The sequence below is a fragment of the Juglans microcarpa x Juglans regia genome, unplaced genomic scaffold (assembly GCF_004785595.1).
Source record: "Juglans microcarpa x Juglans regia isolate MS1-56 unplaced genomic scaffold, Jm3101_v1.0 JmScfU0039, whole genome shotgun sequence".
Classification (NCBI taxonomy): Eukaryota; Viridiplantae; Streptophyta; class Magnoliopsida; order Fagales; family Juglandaceae; genus Juglans; species Juglans microcarpa x Juglans regia.
This window is the reverse complement of record NW_024475783.1, coordinates 1-17795: the sequence shown is the minus strand read 5'-3', so window position 1 is coordinate 17795 and position 17795 is coordinate 1.

Here is a 17795-nt window from a genome sequence, read left to right as displayed (position 1 = left end):
AAATACTTACAGTGCAATATAATAATTTTTCGAGGATCACGAAGTTGAAAAAGGCGACGTTTGAGCAACACCACAGTGTAAAATACACTGTGGCCGTGGGTCACAAATACCAACTTTTCAACGAGGACAAACGAAGACCCAAGATTGATAGGGTAGGGCCTAGGGAGGTCGGTGAAGCTAGTGGTGGTGGTGGTTTGCCGTGGGTGGCGGCGCAAGGGGTGGTTTTAGGCCAAAAATGTGCAAATCGGAGATGGACTTGGTGGGGCTTCACCAGTGACGGATCGGAGCTGGGATTGGGTCCAATGGGTTGCCAAGAGGCCGGGGATGAAGTGGTAGGAAGATGGTGGCCAATGGCGGTGCGACGGCGGCGCAAAGGCGGAAAGTGTGCCGCGGCGTCGTGGGTTTCGTGGGCTTCGTGGAGGCTAACGGCGGCACGAACGGCGGTGATATTGGTGGGGTAGGACGGCCGGCGGCTGGGGAACGCAAAGGACCGGGCGGTGTCGACCACCGCCGACGGACGGCGGCGCTGGGAGGGGACGTTGGAAACGGGCGGAGGAGAGGAGAGAGAGAGATCGCGCGGGAGAGGAGAAAACCGAAGGAAAATAAGGAGAAAAAGAAAAAAGGGAGGAAAAGAAAAGGAGAGGAAAGAAAAAGAGGGAAAAAGAAATGAGGTCCAATCCTCATAACTTGGGTCACAAAAATGATCCAACGGAAACGATTTTAAAACCACAAGTTAAATAAAATAATTTAAACGTAATGGTAAAGTCAAATTGAAATAATTAAATCCCACGGTAATTAATTTAAATATTAAAAGCAATTTAAATGCATAACAATAAATAAATATTAAGAAAGCATATGAAAATAATTTTTCACCAAATAAAAATCATAGAAATAAACTCACTAAAAATCCAACCAATTTAAAATAAGAGAAATTATTTTAATTACATAAAAATAATTCCTTCAGTAAAAATACACTAAAATACGGGGTGTTACATAGAGAGTTCGCTAAACACCCACTCGACATAGCACTTGAGCAAAATCCTGACAAACAAAGAGTTCGCTCCACACTCGCTGGACATAGGCTTGGGATTGTACTCGTATTTGTTGTTAGAGCTTGTTTCAGTTCCTTTATTTCAGTTGGATGACTGTATAAATCCCACTAGTGGTTTTCATTTTGGGTTGTAAGGTTTAAAATTTTCTGGTACTTAGCTTTGACTACTTTTTATTTTCCGCTACGATAATTTGTATTGCACACATATTGCATGCATGCATACACTAGCAGATGGTGTTGGGGTGTGTGATCCGTGTGGTCATCATACGATTCATCTAGGTGTCACGACTTCCACCAAATCACACATGGGGGTCGAGGGTGCCACAAGCATTGCAGCCACCAAATTACAATATCATTCGGTTTAGTGAACTCAATAGTTACAAAGATTCAATTGCAAAAATAGGTAAATCTCTTTTCAAAATTTTCACAAATTCTTTCATAACTATGTTAACAAGTTAAAAAGTTTAAATATGATTTATTAGATTTATTGGTAATTGCATTATACATCAAGCTAGCTAGAGAAGTAAACAAAACAAATGGTCCCACAATGCTCCAAGAAATATATATGTGATTGATCAAAAGTAAACATATTTTTTAATTTATGTATTTATCTTATTTAACTTTCAATATTAATTTATTTCTAATTCAGTTTATTAATATTAAACTATTATTTGCTCTTACTCCAATTTTGTAGCTTGAACCCTATACATATGATTAAGTGAACTCGGTTTGTTCATGCTAAATGCGAACAAATTTAAAAAATTATTGAAGCTAAACCAATAATTTGTTACAAGGTTAAAAGTCACTTCTTACAATGATATTATTGAAAAATAAGAATTTTATATTTTAGTTTAATATAATATGCCTACACTATATCTAATACAACTTTTTAACATAAGACTTTCTTTGTCATCACGACCAAGAAGTGTGTTCACAATCAATCCTTTTATTCCTGGTGCAGCATCATTAAGCAAATATCACTTTGTATTTCTTTCAACGTGAACAACAAGCAGAGATTACAAGTTGTATTGAAACAGATACACTATGACAAAAGGACATTATACATTGAGGAAAGGGGAAGAGTATCGTGGACTATAATATTTGATTGAGAGATATAAAAGGACACTTTGAATATTTTTCCTTGATTTCGGACAAAGATCTTCATGCTGTGATTGAGTCATATTAGTTTGTGGCTGTATTTAAAACTGACTTGCCATCCGAAATTGTCACCACAGATTTGTGTTGATCGTGAGGATGTTTATCACACAACGACATGTAGTTTCCTTGTTTTTCCAAGAAGCATCCTCCATGTGCTCTGTTTGTGGGAGTTGAGCTGGCTGATGTGCCTTATTAAGTAATACATGTTTCGCTTTTTTATTTATTTATTTATTTTAAGACCAACACTTCATGACTCATTACTTCAAGATATAACAATTACATTTTCAAAATTTTGGTCTTTGTTTTCAATTTTTAAAAAAAAAAAAATTTCAGGCAACACTCAATGATTCATTACTTGAAGACATAATTGTAAAATGCTTGGATCCGACACATGCATCTGTCTCTACTCATAATGTCCTTCCATTAACCAACATTTAATGTTGCAGAACTGCTCAAAACTTCACAACTCATGACGCTAAAATCATATTCTTAACAACAAATATTCATTTTTATGATGTAATCATAAAACAAAATATCATCCACTTTTTTATAAGTACATCACAATACTTTCCTAACTATGCAATATTTACAACAACCCGATTTTAATATTTGTTATAAATATGATATAGAAACCAAAATTTTGAGTAAAAGGAAAGATAAATGTGCTCGACCTTCACCAAATCTTCTTTTACATGTCTTGCAATGGATGTAATAAAGGAACAAGCTATGAATACAATGAAACATATATGTGTTATCATTGTAAACATATAAGCATTGCACAACCACGATATTTACTTTTTTTCTAAACTTTTAGTTTTCATCACTCACTTAAAAAATTTAAGATATACTTTCTATCCATCCTAATACATAACTATATTTTTGTTACTAATAGTTGCCGAGTATATGTTGAAGTCGATGATGGTATAGGACAATTAGCTACAATAATATTTGGTGCAATTGTAGAGGAAGCACTAGGTTGTTCAGCAATTGATTTTATGAATCATACTGGCGAGGAAACATAATATTACATTTTCTTAGCTCTTTCAATTCAAATCATAAAATATTTTTTCTTTATACCGTCACATTTCAATTACTCTAATTTGCAAATATATCATAAATCAAAACAATTTTTATAATAAGATGTTTCTATTTAAAATCTTTTGAACCTTCAATTTTGTACATTTAGAATCTTTATTTATTTAATAATGACATATCAATACAAAACTTATATCATCCAGGAGCATCTCTCATTCTTGAAAAGTATTGCCAAAGAAACTACACAAAAAGATTGGATAATTCAAGTTGTCGTAGACATAGATAAACTCAAACAACAGCACCACAACAAATACAATATCCTCTCAATTGATTCTGCTAAAAAATAGGAAACATGCTGATTAGCTTATTTACCACTTGCTTTATCCTCTCATATTATATTGTTTATGTGACTTCATTTTGAAAACTTCTATCAAACTACAGTTAATATTAAACATGCATGTATATATATTGCTTTCTTTAGGATGTATATAACTATGGTTGATGTGTATATTATTTTATTTTGCCATATATATAGTTGATATATATTATTAGGTTATTTTATCTCAAGTAGGCAAACCTCAACTTGACAAACGTCCCTTAACGTTGCTTTACTACTAGTGTGTATATATATATATATAACACGTTTAGCTGGTTGACTTTTCACTATTTTATATTATCTATCTATCTATATTTATATATATATATATATATATATATATATTTATCACAACATAATTAAGACATGATCACTATTGTTCACCACAGCTAGCTTCTGCATCTTCAATATAGCAGCTCACTCGTAATTAGATGCAGCATCTAAGGCACTTTCTGTCATTTATTCATGCTTTAATCTAAATCGTCTTCTTGTTTCCTCATCGATCCAACTTTAAGTGCAGGTTCAAAAAGATTCATATCTTAACAAAGATTCATATCCTAAAGAAACAATTACGTACTGATCGCGCTGTACGTAAATTATTGGTCAAGTTTGCAAAAATTTTACTCGGTTGATCATGATCTGTATATTCTTTCTTGAAGGTTTAGTAAATTAGCATATAATTTACAGTAACTCGCCCAAACGTGCGGGGCCTAGTAAATTAGCAAATTGCATTTTTCAATCATTTTCATTTTCCCTATGTTACATTAATTAACAGTGCGTTTAGTTGGCTGAGTGGACTTGGGAATAATTAATTAGTTTTTATGGGTTGTTACGAACAACTTTATATATATATATATATATATATATATATATACTAAAGAAAGACTTGAGTACGGGGCCGGATAGACTAATGCCAATGCTTCACTCAATATTATCTATATATTTGTCAGAAGATAAAGACATATGAACATTGTTCACGGCCACTTGCCAGCTTCTGCGTCTTCAATATTAATGCAGCTCGATCACTCCTAAGATGCATGCAGCATCTAAGGCACTACTTTCTTTCACTTATTGCTTTAATCTAAATCCTCGTCTTGTTTCCTCGCTCCAACTTTAAGCGCAGGTTCATTTTCCAAACAATTATGCATATCTGGCTATTACCATGCATGGAGTTCTCTATACGTACATGACAGCGTTCATATGTTTTCCATTTTCTATATAGAAGTGCTCCAAATCCGGAATTTCTGGATACTAAGAGATCGAAGTTCGTGGAGTTGAAAGATTTTGGAGACCTTATTGTATAATTTGGGACTCTTGTAAGCTTTAGTAGTTATGAGTCGTCGTTGTAATTCTCGAGGAAGTGCGCGAGTAAGGTGAGCTTCTTCTTCTTCTTCTTCAATCTTAAAAATGTTATTTATCTTATTATCTTTTGACGTGATATCAAATAAAAGATAAATAATAAAAGTTAGTAAATAATTTCATCTCATGATTTAATAACCCATCGTAAATGATATAATAATAGTTAAAATGATGATGAATAACACTTATCATATGGCTAAAGCGCATTTCTCATATATATATATATATATATATATATATAATTATTACCTCTATTAATGTTTTTTGGTCACTATATATATATACGTACGTATGTTGTGCTGATCAGGGACGAGGATGTTGAGAGGCAAGGTTCCAAGGATGATGGTATTGGTTCAGAACAAAAGAAAATAATAAAATTGGCAACTGGACAGGTCAATCACCCTTTGATGATGAAAATTATTTCAAAAACGCCGTGGTGGTTGAGGTTCCAGTACTTCCATTGGGATGTGGCGTTTCTAGTGGTGTGTGTAGTTGCAGTAGCAGTGGACCCTTTGTTCTTTTATCTTCCTGTCATCAACGAGGCTACCAAATGCATTACTATAGATAACAAATTGAAAATCATTGCTATTTGTGTGCGATCGTTCCTGGATTTGGTTGCTTTTGGGAATTTGGTTGCAAGCAGGGTTTACATGATGAGTTCAGACCACGTAATATTTAACATTCTCGCCATTCTTCCAGTTCCCCAGGTACTATATATGACAAACTTTTCTGCTTCTAATTTTATAATCCAAACAATAATATTACTAAATTATTAAATGTATAAAATTAGAAAAAAAAACATAGCTTAAAAAAAATATATAAAAACACGCCAAACTTAGAATAAAGAAACTAGAAAGTATAGAAATTAAAAAACAACTCAAAACATAAACCGATATTTTTATTACAACATAAGAATATAATATATAAAAGATTATATATTAGAAAAAAAACTAAAAAATTGCTAAAAACGAAATGAATAGGGTTTTCCTTCCAATTATGTTGGAGGAAATTTTATTAAAAAACATGTGCTTGTTTCTCATATGCTCAAGAGATACATATCAATATTATAAATGGGTTGGTTGGAAGAAAAACTTCCTCCCAAAAACTGTGTCCTATCATAGTATATTAAATTTTCAATTAATAGAACACCACCAAAACACTAGACAATGTAATACAATATATGTAAGATGTTAGAAGTTCATGTTTTTTAAATTGTGCAAGTCTTTTATAAAAAAATGGATCATATTATCATCTGCATGTATTTTATAATTAATTACTGAAATATTAATTGTATATATCTTTCATGATCATGATCAGGTACTGGGTGCTTTTTGGTACTTCTTCTCCATCGAACGAGAGACCACGTGCTCATCGTAATATTCAAACGCCATTCAAATACAAATATTTCTCAATTTTAAATTTTTAAATTTTCAACTTTTTCATTTAACTATTATCTAATCATTACAAATTTTCTAAATTTTCAAACAAAACACGGAAAACAATTCAATTTTTTCAAATCCTAAAACAAAAATTATATTCTAACACTCTTTTTAATTTTATAATTTTCTTATTCAACTTTTTTTTCTCTCATTTCTCAAACTCTCATAAAAATCTTAACTCAAATCATATTTCAGTACTATTCACAAATTATCTCATTATTATTCACAGATTTCTCATCTCATATGTGTAACCAAACGAGGCCGTTACTTTTATAAAATACTTTAATTGATTCTTCATTTTAAGTAGTAAGATAGTTTGTGAATAGTAGTGAGATAGTTTGATTAATGTTTTGGGAAATGAGAGAAAAAAAAATTGAATAAAAAGTATTATAAAGTTGAAATATTGTTAGAATACTATTTTTTAATATTATTTTTGTTTAAAGATTTGAAAAAATCAATTATCTTTTATTTTTTGTTTAAAAATTTGAAAAAGTTGTAATGATTACTTTAAAAAAGTTGTAATGATTAGTTGAAAATTAGTATTTGTATTTGAGTGATATTTTCAAAGGAAATGAGATGTAAGATGAAAACTACTTCTAAACACCCGGCCTTAAGCGGACCACATGATAAGTATGGTTGCTCAATTTTGCATGAAGTCTATTTTAGCATTGACCTCATTTTTTATTCGAAAAGAGTACTATGCATGCACCGATGTCCATCTCGTAGAAGTTGGTATATATTATATCATTAATTATAAAAAAAAAAAAAAAAAAATTAATCTTGTCAATTATTTGTGAACATACAGGTGCCAATATTTGAAAATGAAAGTGAAGAATTGTTGTCTGAGATCACCTCTAAGTATCTCACGCAAGTGCAATACAATCAGAACAGCTTCATTGTTCGAGAGGGAAAACCACTAAATGCGATGATTTTCCTAGTGAAAGAAATTGTGTGCACGTGTACAAGTAATCGTGGCGGTAAAACTGAGTGTCTTGAGATCAAATGTGACCTCAATAAAGAACATGGTCAGCTTGTAGAATGGGTGCTGCAATCTCCCATACAACCCAACCCTCCCTTATCGACAAGGACTCTCAAATCTCATACAAAAGTTGAAGCGTTTTGTCTTATGACTGGAGACCTCAAGGATATAATGTCTCAATACTGGTGGAAATTCATCAAGTTCAGAAACATCACACAGTTTGACTCGGAACAACTGAAACATTTTGCAGCTTCATCCATCCAAGCAGCATGGCGACGCTACCACGCCATCCATCATAAACAAGAACGTACTTGAATAAAGGATACCAAGTCTGCTATACAATTGGCTAAGGCCAGTACTGCTGCCGGCAGCTCCCCAAATAATTTAGTTAACAGTATCTTTTAATAGTTAATCTAGTTTTAGCAAATGCTCTTGTTATTTATCGAAAGACGACATATATTTTGTTTAAGAGGGCTTGTATTATGTTGTGGATTAATATTGCACTCACTTTTTTTAAGTCATTAATTAAATTGCTAGTCTCTCGATTCAAATAGTTTGTTTAAGAGGGCTTGATTAAATTGCTAGACTCGCACCCTCAAATTATTGGATGTTGTATTTTTATACTTTGAACCATTATCCAATTATAATATAATTGTTAACATAGATGAAAAAGAGTTATATAACACATGAATGTTGATGGTCAGATATGTTAGTTTTGGTAGTTTTAATTTTTGGTTCAAAGTACAAAATCTCTGATGGTCTAAGGGTGCGAGTTATATTTATCATTTCGACAAATGGTACTCTTATTATATTTTTTATACGATGTTTTGAGTTCTTTGCATGCAACCTAATTAGAATTAAGTACATTTGATGATTATAATATGAGGCAGACCAATCCTGAGAAGGTTGAAGTGGTTTTTGACAACTATTTTTAGAATCTTTTCATCTCCTCATACCTGAGTGTTGAGGATATTGAAGATAGCTTGAGGGAGGTGGTACCTTGTGTGACAAATGATATGAACAATTACCTGACAAAAAATTTTACTAGAGGAGAGGTTAAGGAAGCTCTTAAGCAAATGACTCCATTAAAATTACCTCGTCTAGATGGATTTGGACCATATTTTTATCAAAAGCACTTGCATGTAGTAGGTGATGAAGTGTGCAAAGCAGTCCTATCATGGCTCAATGGTAATGCTCTGATTCCCTCTATGAATTATACTTTTATTGCACTCATTCCTAAGGTTAAAGATCCAAAAGTGGCCAGTGTCTATAGGTTGATTACTGATAATATAATGGTTGAAAAAATTTCTAAAAGCAGTAATTTCACCCAACCAAAGTGTCTTTATTCCTGAAAGATTGATTACTGATAATATAATGGTGATATATGAGGTGCTTCATTCGATGAAAGCTAGGAAAAAAAGGCAAAGTAGGAAATATGGCTATCTAAAGCTTATGATAGGATTGAATGGTGTTATCTAGATGTTGTCATGGGGAAGTTGGGTTTTTGCAGGAAATGAATTGAACTCATTATGAAATGTGTTTCAACTGTGAGCTATTCTGTTTTAATCTATGGAAGCCTTGGGTCAAGGTTCTATCCTATGAGAGGCTTGAGACAAGGTGACTCATTGTCTCCATACCTTTTCATTTTGTGGGTTAAGGGGCTTAGTGCAGTGCTAAATCAGTCAAACATGAAGGGTTACACAAGAGGAGTAACTGTAGCAAGAAGTGGAACTCGTGTAAACCATTTACTTTTTGCAGATGACTGCATTTTGTTTGGAAGAGCTTTAGCAGGCGAGTGAATAAAAATCCAAGAATTATTACTGAAGTATGAAAAAGCATCTGGCCAGGTTTTGAACAAGGAGAAAACAACAGTTTTTTTCAGTTCTAACTCAAGGATTGAAGAAAAAAGGAACATCTTGGAGTTAGGAGGCTCAATTATGAAAGGCAGCTATGAAAAATATTTGGGTTTGCCCCTGTAGTAGGGAAATCCAAGTACAATACAATTAGGCGTATAAAAGAAAGGGTGTGGAAGAATATTAAAAATTGGAAGAACTCATTTCTGTCTTCAGCAAGTAAGGAGGTTTTGATGAAGGCAGTATTACAAGCAATCCCAACATATACTATGAGTGTGTTTAAACTTCCAAAGAACCTGTGCAAAGAATTAAACTCACTTATGGCAAATTTCTGGTGGGGCAACCAGTCTAACAGTAGTAGAATTCACTAGTGCAAGTGAGAAAAACTTGAAAAATCAAAAGGGAGGGGAGGCTTAAGTTTCAGAGATCTCAAGAGCTTCAATGTGGCTTTGTTGGCAAAACAAGGTTGGAGGCTCTTACAGAATCCAGGGAGTATGGCAGCCAAGATTTTCAAGGAAAAATACTTCAGTTCAATCTCTTTGCTTGAAGCTAAGTTGGGATATAGACCATCATTTATATGGAGGAGTGTATGGGGAGCATTGAAGTTGTTAAAAGAAGGTTTAAGGTGGAGAGCTGGGAATGGGAGTAGCATGAGGATATAGGGGTAGAAATGGCTTCAAACTCCCTCATCTTACTGTGTGCAATCTCCTTGCTCCATACTAGATGAAGAAGTAAAAGTCAGTGAGTTGATCTCTAAAGGAAAATGGGATGTGCAGTTGATTGAAAGAATATTCAACCAAGAAGAAATGGAGCAGATCTGTAGTATCCCAATTAGCAAGCTAAATTTTGAATATAAAATGATCTCGGGAGGTTCCAAGAAGGGATATTTCTCTGTCAGTAGTGCATACTAAATGGAAATGAACAAGAAAGAAGCAATGAAGGGTGAAAGTTCAAAGGGCATAGAAGGGGTTACTCGATGGAAGGAAATATGGGGAATGAATATTCCAGGAAAGGTCAAACTTTTTATGTGGAGAGCTACAAATGATTTATTAGCAACTAGAGATAACCTGTCATTGAGGAAAATAACAGAAAGTTCAAAATGATTTATTAGCAATAATGATGATGAAACAGTGATGCATGCAATTTGGTTCTGTCCAGCAGCAGCATATGTTTGGTCAGAATCAACCAATGTTATACAGAAGTGGAGTTCAAATAAAACTAACTTATTAGAATTATGGGACAGATTGGTGGAGAAGGTAAGCAAAGATGTTTAAGAGGAGATAGCCATAGTTATGAGGAACATCTGGTTAAGAAGAAATGAGTTCATCTTTGATGGAGTTTTTAAAAGTCCAAGCCAAGTGATAAAAGCAGCTAGAGATAAGTTAATAGTGTTTCAGTTGGTTCAGCAGAATGCAAGACATATCCCAGTTCCAAGAGTAGAAAGAGGGGTTGTTCTGTGGAGTACGCCAAAAGAGTCATTTGTTAAAACAAATTGGGATGCAGCAGTGTTCAAAAAAGATAGAAAGGTGGGCTCGGGGTGGTTAATAAAGATGAGGAATGGGAGATTTTGGTTGCTGCAAGAGAACAGAAAAATTTCTTGACAGATTCTGCAATAGCTGAAAGTCTTGCACTTTGTAAAGCCATGGAAGTGTGCAGAGAGCTCAATTTCAACAAAGTTTTATTCGAAGGTGATGCTCAAGTCATAGTGAATGCTATCAATAAAGGAGAAAAGGATTTTTCCTCTTATGGGAGGATAGTTGAAGATGCAAAAAAGTTGTTAAAAGCTATAGAGAACTGGAGTGTTAACTTTGTTTATAGGGAAGCAAATGAGACAGCTCATGTTTTAGCTCAAAAAGCTTTACTTTTACATCCTAAAATAGTTTGGATTGAAAGTTGTATTAGGAGTATCTCTGTAAGGAGAAATCTTGAAATGAGGTTATAGTTAATGAATGAATACAGAGGATTCATTTTAAAAAATAATAATAATTAGAATTAAGTACAGCTTCAATGAATAGAAGCAAATAAAGCTGTCGCATCTCAAATGTACAAATGATCGGGTCGGGCGGCTCATAAGGGCCATAACAAATAAATGAATAAAAATATAAGACCCAAAGTCCTCGACCGCCCTTAAAGTACTTTTATCTTTGACATTATTAATATATAGTTTGTTTAAAAGGAAGATGAAAAATAAATAAAAAAAAAAAAAAAAACCCTGAGATGTACCCCATGCCAGCATCTACTTTGATTCATGTATTATGCATGCTCACTAGGGTTGCTACTCTCCCTATACGGCGGGAGCTCTGGCTCGCGCACCTATCTGGGCAGGGAGCCTATTTTTATCTCCACTACAAGGCCCTGCTATTTGCAAGCGGGCAGATTGGCCCATGGCCGTTCAACCACCAAAAGTTGTTTAATAGGCCCTTGGCTCATTGAGCACAAAATGTTTTTTTTGAAGCCTTAATTTATTAATCTAGGGCCTGTTTTACAACCCTGGGCCCTAAATGACTTTCGGCCCATATAAAAAAATAGAAGCTTTCAAACTAAAAATAAATAATAAAGTCTACATCTAAATTATTACAAATTAATCTAAAGTAATCACAATCCCTAAATAAAGTTTATAAATAAAAACTCAAAAACACATAAACTAATATAAAATTATTACAAATAGTTTGAGTACTCTAGAATGAAAAATCTATTAGAATTTAGAAATAGTCCCTCCAAGGTACTAGGTGTCCAAGATGCATTGTACAATATGTTAATAACCATGCCTTCCAAGTGTTTTAGATTTGAGTGATATTTGTGAATAAAATTAAGTGAAATTTTGGAAATTTTGCAAAGTGACCTTACCATTTATCTAGCCGGTCTCACATATTTACATGCACGTAACGGTACTTGCAAAAAAAAAATGGTCTACTTTAGATCTATTTTATACTAAAAACAAAAAGAAATCTTTGGTGTAGAAAAAGTTGTTTAAGTTTAGAAACTGATGTGGTAAGGTATGGTATATTAAATATGCTTTATAATAATAAAAAAAAAACTTTGCAATATGATGTATTGAACTATATAAGTACGTGACTTTACTTGAATGAGATCTTTCATAAAAGAAGAGAAGTGCTAGCTAGGTTCGCAAAAATATATTACGAAAATAGAGTTGGTAAAATTTAATTATTTAATTAATATTTAAATCCAAGCACAGCTCGGAGACCAAACCTAAAATATTACAAATGGTGATCAGAACCTGCTTGCAGGTTGCTTGAGGATATTGATGATAAATGCAAACTCAAGCTAGGTACAAACTGATGGTTATAATTTGGCATCAATAATAAATGCTAGCTACTACTCTCAAGGGAACATGTACAATAAAAGCTGCCAGTGATGGATATCGACCTTTTTTTATTGATCCTACAGCAACTGATATCTGTATTTTAAATAAGAAGCAAAACTAATTAATGCAATGCATTTAATTTTTTCTTTGAACTGCATGGACATCAAGAAAACTTGTTGATTATTGTGCTTAATTCACACACACACATGACATATGTATCACATTTAGATTCATCGACCATTCATCAATTTTCTGCAATTGGTAGGGTCACGTGTGGGACCATTTCTGTCCCTCTCAAAACTATATATATATAGGAATAAAAAAGATTAGATTTGTGTGGCTTGACTTGGATTATGAATTAATGGGAAAGATTCTTGCGTTGGAAAGCCTAATATTCTAATTTTATTTATTTATATATCTTTATTTGTAGTAGTTTACGTTAGAACATATTAATTTTATATTATATAAAATATAGTTAATTCGAACTTAATTTTAAATATACAAAAATGTTTGAGATCTTGAAAATGGATATCGAGCATTTTTTTCGATTTTTATTTTTATTTTTTTACTTAATAATTAAGAAAATATTTTTTAATAATATTGTGAATTTTTATTTTTTTAAAAAATATTTATAATAATTAAAAAAATACATAAAAAAATAAAAAAAAATGAAATGTGCTTTCAGAACGTTTCTTGGGAACGCTTTTTCGATCGCTGTAGTGTCACTATTAGTGAGGAAATCCAGCTTCCGTCACGGACTCACGTGGTAGTAGTAGTACGTTGGCGAATAGGAACCTGTGGGGAACTCAACCCATGCATTTCTGTCCATTTCAAAAGTAGAAAAAAAAAAAAAAAAATGATTAGATTTGTGTGGCTTGACTTTTCCTGAATTAATGGAAAAGATTATTGTTCTGCAGAGCAGATTTTGAATTTCGTATCGGTACGGCTGATATTTATGACGTCGGGTAGTCGATGTAGAAAATATATGTATTTTATATTAGGTCAAATATCGATTGTCTCGATGCATTTCGGTTAATACCGATCGATTTTTGGTATATCAATCTGTTTCGGTGTATCACTTAAAATTATTTTTTTAATTAATGTTAAAATTTTTTTTTTTTTTTATAATTTTTACTTCAATTCTCACATTTAAAGATTATTTTCTTAATTTTTTTTATTCACCTTTTCTCAAGAATCAACAATTAAATTTCTGCTTACCTTTTCATGATGAATATAAATAATTATTTTTTTTAAATAGTTGAATTGAAAATTTAAAAGTATTATTAAATTTTATAAATATATGTTTTAACTTTTTAAGATTTATATTGATGTTATTTTAAAATATAATTTATATATATATAATTAATTTGGTCAAGGGACCATGTACAATAAAAGTTGCCAGCGATGGATATCTACCTTTTTTATTGATCCTATAGCAACTGATATCTGTATTAGAAATATGAAGCAAAACTAATTAATGCAGTGCATTGAATTTTTTCTTGTTGATTATTGTGCTTAATTCGCGCATATACACACATGACATAGATTATATATATATATATATATATATATATATCGCATTCATATTCAATCGCATTCATATTCATGACCATTCATCAATTTTCTGCAATTGATAGGGTCTCGTACTGGTACTACGTGGGCAGTGAATAGGAAGTGTGTGGACCATTTCTGTCCCTTTCGAAACTACGTAGAAATAAAAAAAATATTAGATTTGTGTTGCTTGACTTGGATTATGAACTGAAGTGAAATCGTATAGCACGCATGAAAACAAGACATTTGTTGAAATGCCTCAACGGGCGTTTACTTTTCAGAATGAATATTATAGAGAGTATTTCATTTCTTATCTCAGCACATCGTGCTTGTACACTATTTATAGAGATATCAGTAATTTCAATCAGATTAACAAAAATATTCTAGATGTTTCCACAATCCTTATCGTTAGGATCCTGAGGTGCCATTACACGATTTTTACCTTTCTATTGTGAGCAATTATGTTGAGCAGTTTGTTATGCATTCTGTTGAGGTGTGCTGGCAGTGGATGCATGTTGTGAGCTGCTGTGCAAGGGTGCAGAATATTCAGGTGTGCTAACATCCCCTCGCGATTCAAGTGGCACAGCCATAATGGTGAGGCTTGATTGTAGAAGAGAAAAGCGAGCTGAGGAGAGCGGCTTTGTGAGGATATTAGCAATTTGGTCTTTGCTTTGAAGAAACTTGACAGCAAGTGATTTGGCAACAAAACGATCATGTACAAAATGATAGTCCAAGACAACATATTTAATACATGAGTGCATAACATGATTAACAGATAAGTAAATAGCACCAAGATTATCACAAAATAAGGTGGGAATATCAGAAGGAATACTAACTTGGGTACAATCCGTCCTAGTTAATTAGTTGGATAAGCTCGTGAAATAGCGATATGGATAAAGCTCGTGTGTAATTGGTGCATTTTAAGAAAAATACCTATAGAAGTTGAAATTTACAACCTCCCATAGGTCAGAGAAATAAAAGTTTTGTTACTCATCATCTTCATATATTATACTTTTTTTTTTTAATTCTTTATAGTTTTATTCTTCTTAAATTTATTAAATTATTCTATTTATTATCTATATACCACATATTTGATAAGAGAAAAAAATAAAAAAAAAAACAAAAAAATAGGGTGTGGTGTGATGAGAATGATGAATAAAATTTTTCGAGAAATAAATGCCAGCTTGCGAAATCAGCAAAGACGTACGCAAGGGAAATGTACTGGAGAAATATATCATCATCGTGCATGGAAAATAAATTAAGGTTAGGAAAATAAATTAGATCTACTTCCAGGTTCTCTCAGCGTTATTAAACTAATTAATTATCATGTCTATGCATGATCACCATGTCGATCGATTGGCCGGAGTTGTCAATCAAATATCTTACAAAGTACATGAACCTGCACGAAAACGGGCGCAATATAGTGTATATGAATCGAAGTACGTAGAGGCTGAGGTTTTTTTTCTTCCATCTTCTTTATAAACAAACTAGATATTAAGATTAATCAACGGTAAATGAGGAGGACACCAACAAAAAAATCTATACATATACTACAACAAAGGAGTAAAAGAAAAAAAGGAACGAAAACAAAACTGGTTCTACATAGAAAGGTTAAACGGGTTGCATGGGCAGCCAGCTATGAATTGTGGACAAGAATAAGAATAAAAGTATAAGAAAACTAAGAGAAATATAAAAATTATTATTATTATTATTATTCTTATTTGTTCAGAGTCTTGGGGGTCCTTAGCTAGGCCCTCCTTGCCCCTCTTTGGCCTTGGCCTTGGCCGCCCTGAGGGAGAAGTAATATACTAGCCCCTTAGAATATAAGGCACAGCAGCTACCATAGAGATGAGACGAAAAAACCTGGGTTCATAAGGTGTAACGCAAAAAATAGCAGCTGCATAAGTCCCAGCCATTGCAAAAGTGGCAACTAAAACTTCTAAGAAGAAAGGGTACCCAAAAGTAAGGGATAGTAAGAGAAAGGTTGAGGAGGAAAAGGCCAGGGTATTACATGTCAAGAAAAAATGATAGGGTAACTTTCGAGAAGAGAATATAGAAACTCCCGCGACTTGTTTTTCAGCTTTGTTATCATCTTGCCAAACTCCACCAGGAGGAGTGACTCCAGCTTGAAAGGTCACCGTAGCAATCAAAGCAGCGCACCAAGATCATATTTCGGATATTTGCGTCATTTGTCGGCCCCTTATTGCTCTCATCCCCGCGCCATGGCAGGGAGGTTGGTATAATAAAGTTTTTGAGGAAGCTTTTCCGAGTACTAGAATTAAGTTCAGGGCGGTGTGCGTCAGCAGCCATATTGTCTGAACTCACGAGCAATGTGTTGAGACAAACGCCTATATAGGTTTTCGAGTAGTACAACCAAACGCCTAGCCTGAACTCCTATATATAACACAGTTGTGTTGTGTATCTCTCCTTCGTCAACCCACGCAGTCAACCACACCTAATCTGCTTACAATAATTTAATTTAAAAAATAAATTTTATAATTTAAATCTTACAAATTAAATCTTACCTATCATTTAAGTAATTATATACTCTACACATTGATTTGAAATATAATAAATCATTATATTTATGTAAAATGTAGTATTTTCAAACAACTCATGTAATGGATCAAATTATGACCTATAATTCGATTTACAACTGTTTTACAACTGATCATTTTCAGTAATTAATAAAATCATGCCACTCTATTCAAATAAATGTTAAATTTTAATACTATTCTTGATTTCATAAAATTATTTTATAAAATTTTATTGACATAATGATTAAATTGTGTCTAAGAGTCTAAAGTACTTATAAAACTAGATTTGATAAAATTATTTCTAAATCAAAAATTTTCTAATAAAGATTTAAGTATTAGTTTAAAAATGTGACATAAAATCTTAATCAATAATTTTTACTATACAAAACGATAGGAATTATTTTTCAATAAAAAATATAATATAAAAATAAAATATATTTATTTAATTTTACTAAAGAAATCCTCACTCAAAATTTTAACGTTAGCCCGAAAGTATTGTGTAATTCAGAATATATACATGTCAAGCCACACAAATCTAATTTTTTTTATCCTATTTTTGAAAGGGACAGAGATGGTCCCACACTTCTAGTCATTGCCAACGTAGTGCCAGTACGTGACCCTACCGACCGTAGAAAATTGAAGAATGGTCGATGAATCCAATGTATGTATGTATATATACTGGTAATAGAGCAACGTCTAAGGGAGTTTGCCTAGTTTAGATTTTCACAAAAATTATATGATCTTTTATAAAAGAAAAATAATTAATAAATTATTTAACAAATTTTAGCAGTGGTCACGTTTGCCTAATTGAAAGAAAAAAACAAAATTTTTGAAAATAATATGTCCAAACAACAAATAAAATGTGATTTCTTATATGCAATACAAAATCTTAAATAATTGAATTCAAACCCAGGACTATTTTTTTTGTCCTGTCTTGATCTTCTAGCTAACTAGCACTTGATAATTAAGAGACTGTCCTACCACTTTTAAATAAAATAATATTATTTTAAAATATTTATCTTAATTTTGTTTTCTTTCCCTCTTTGATTATGAGGACCACTCTCAAGTCACCCAAGATTCTTTGTAAAAGCGAATTGGGTTGGGGGAAGCTGATATTAAATTCCGAAGCACG